The following is a 3,800-nucleotide window of genomic DNA, read 5'->3' on the forward strand; positions in this document are numbered from 1 at the left end:
GAGGTGCGTGGGGCGATGGGGTAACTGGGTGATGGGCACTACGGAGGGAACGTGATGTGATGAGCACTGGGTGATATATGCAAGTGATGAATCACTGAACTCTACATCTGAAACTACTGGTGTACTCTATTTGTTGGTACAAATTAAAAACAAACAAACAAAAAGCTATAGACCAATAGCCCTGATGGGATGCAAAAATTCTTCACAAAAAAAGCAAACCAAATTCAGTAACACCTTGAAGTAGGACCAACTGGGAATTATCTCTACAATGCAAGTTTCATTCAACACACACAACTCAGTAAATGTCATATACCAATCAAATCAAAGATAATATACCATGATTATCTCAATAGACACTGAAAAAGCAACTGAAAACACACAACATACACTCACATTTAAAACCCTTAACACACAGAGTGTAGAAGAGATGTACCTCAACATAATAAAGACTATCTATGAGGAGCCACAGCAAGTATCATTTTCAATAGTGAAAGATTAAAGCTTTTCCTCTAAGATCAGGAGTTCTAAGATTCATGTTCTAAGACATGAATGCCCACTCTCACCACTATTCTCATACTAAAAGCCCTAGCTAGAGTCATTAGGTAAGACAAAGAAATAAATGGCATCCAAATCAGAAAGGGAGAAGTAAAATACCTGCCACTTGCAGATGATACGACTTTATATATAGAAAATACCAATGAACCCATCAAAAAACTGTTGAAACTACTCCATAATCAGAGTAAAGTTGTAGGATATACAATCAATATATAGAAATGTTTGATTCCTTCACACTAATAATGAAATATCTGAAAAAAAAATACAGGTATCTCATTCAAAGAAGCAAAAAAACAAATGAAATCTCCGTAATGTAACCAGGGAAGTGAAGGACCTGCACAAGGTAAACTACAAGACTTTACTGAAGGAAGCCGAAGAAGACACACACAAATGGAAAGACTTCTCACGTTTATGGACTGGAAGGATACGTATCATTGAATGTCCCTACCCCCCAATACCATCGACAGACACAATGAAATCCTCCTTAAAATACCGAAAGCACCCTTCCCAGAAATAAAAGGACCCTAAAATGTATGTTTCAGTGATTTAACTGATCTAATTATATAAATAATAATAATTCAGTGATTTAACTCTGATCTGTGTAGCTTTAAATCCCTTCACGTTGATCCTGCTTGTTTGTTGAGCTTCATGGATGTGCAGATTAGTGTTTTCCATCAAATTTGGGAAGATCTGGGTCATAAGTTCTTCAAAGATTCTTCTCTGCCCTTTCCTCTCCTTGCACTTACATTGGCACGCTGGACATTTCCTCCAGGGCTCTGAGGCTATGTTCAGTTTTCTTCATTCTTTGTCTTTCCAGTCTTTTCATTGTAATTCTTCTCTGTCCTCTTGGTGTTTCCTAATTCTTTCTTCTGTCTGGTGAAACGTACTTTTGAGATGGAGTGACTCAACAAATAGGGCGTATTTTTTATAGCTGCTTCGTTCGCTAAGCCCGGGGTTAGGGTCTGTTTAGACAAGGTTGTCAGGAATGGCCGCAATCCCTGCACCAATGGATGGAAGATTTCTCCAGACTTCTGTGGGGAAGAGAGGAGAAGGCAAGGAGGGCAGCACTCAGAGAAGACCCTTTTCTCTTCTTCGCTCCTGCTTTCATTGGTCTTTCGGAATAATCACACATTTTTAACACTGATTTTCAAACCCATGATGTGTGACAAGGGGTCTTACTGGAAGTAAGAGGGTCTGTTTATAGGAAAGATACGATATGCTAATTTGCATGTTCTATGAGTCTGCTACACACAGCCTAGGGGACAATGCATTCATCTCTTAGATCACAGGGTGGCTGTTTGGGCTAAGAAAGCTTTGGGAAAGGCAACTGCCCTCAGCATTCCCAGGGCACAATGGTCACAGTTGTCTCTGCATTCCAAAGGCCTATGCCCTTCCCAGAAAACCTCCCTGTCCTTAGTGACGTCCATGTGACCTTTTAGCAAGCCAGGTATTAGAGATGATTTCATGCTCTACATTAACCCCAACACACAGTTTTTGTTAATTGTACTTTTATCCTGCATGTATGTCGTACTTTCCTGTTTTTCAGCATATGGTACTTTTTCGTGAAAACTGGGCACTTCAGGATTCTGAATTGTTCCTGGAAGTGGTTGTTCTGCTTTTCCGCTTTATTCTATTTTTAACTTTATTGGATAGTGACTTACGAGAACTAATTTTTAATTTTACTGTAGAAGAAACTTACAGAAACAGTTTACTTACAGAAACTAATTCTATGCATAATCCCCAGCATTATGCACACTCTGATGTTACTGCTTAGATTTCTTTTTTTTAATTCTTGGGTTATATTTAAGACGAGACCAATATAGCTTAGCAGTCAGCCAATAATGGGTCAGAGGTTGTGCTTAAACCCCTTAAGCAGGTAGTTTTCCCATTTTTCACCCTCATAAGTTTGGCAAATAATGAAAAGTTGCATAACCAGAAGTTTCAGTTTACTTCCCCCAAGTTATTTGTTTTGGGAACCCTCAATGATTGCTTTCTAGGAATGACAACTTTTGCTTCATGGAGTGTGCTACATTTTAACCGAGAGAACACTGTGAGGAGAAGGTTTTCTGAATAACTGCCAGGTCAAATTTCTGTCACATTAAACATTTATTTTCTGGGCAGTAAAACTTCTCCAATAAAAGGGATTAAAGCCTTCCTTAGATGAAAAGTTATTTAATGAAATGTGACAATAGGAAAGATGAAACCAAAGATGAACTCGAAAATTCATGAGAGTCGTTCTAAGTGAGAGACACAAGCTACCTTTTCCTGGTGGAGCGTTTACAGAAGAGGGGCGAGAAGACATGCATTAGGAAGGCTTGAGTCATGTTCCAAATCTGAAATGTGCATGCCATGATGTCAACAAATGCCAGCGAGTGGTGATTGATCTCTGTGGACGTGAAGAGATGTTTATTATTCAGGAAGAGGTAACAATAGAAGAGAAGAAGCATCTAGGGTCAATAATCCATGTACATAGAAAGGGAATTTGAATAAACCTTTGAATATCTAGACTTTATGACCATTCTATTTGGAGGAAAAACTAGACAGAGTGTGGAACCCCTGAGAAAGAGGATACAAAACAGTCCCTGAGGAGCCATCCCAGGACAAATCTCCTGCTCTTTGATACAGTGGTATGAACATCTTGCCAACAGTAAGACCATCAAGGGGTTTAATACAGGCAAGTGGTGATTGGTAGTTAAATGATATTACATTTGTGTCCAACATATTGTGGAATTTGGGAGAGGGTCGAATCCCTCAAAATACATGTACTGTCTTCTTGCAGACATGGATTTCTCCCCTCAACTTCTCAATTCTTCACACTACACTTTTCTTCATTCTGTTCCAAAAGACACAAAACAAAGAAATAGTACACCGATACTCCTGCTATTGAAGAAGAAGCAACTTTATCCATTGTACGACTGGTCTCTGGCCATTACAGTACCTTGAGTGGGACAGCAAGCATACATGCACATTTTTTGTTATAATTCATAACCACAGACTTTGAACCCTACTCAGCATTGCTGAGTTGCTTGAAGCATTTATTTTCAAACAATTATTGTAAATGTCTCCGTGCTATTCACTAGACCTTTGGACAAACTGCTAGATAACACCAGCTTAAACCCTCCTTTTTAGTGATTTATTGATTCTTGGAACTCTAACTGGTGAAGTATTAAATCTCTTTACAGAAAATGTAGTTTTTACCTGTGTCTTTCTCCTTCAGCATCACACAATTATTCTACTCAGTTGAC

The sequence above is a fragment of the Mustela lutreola genome, chromosome 6, assembly GCF_030435805.1.
Source record: "Mustela lutreola isolate mMusLut2 chromosome 6, mMusLut2.pri, whole genome shotgun sequence".
Taxonomy (NCBI): domain Eukaryota; kingdom Metazoa; phylum Chordata; class Mammalia; order Carnivora; family Mustelidae; genus Mustela; species Mustela lutreola.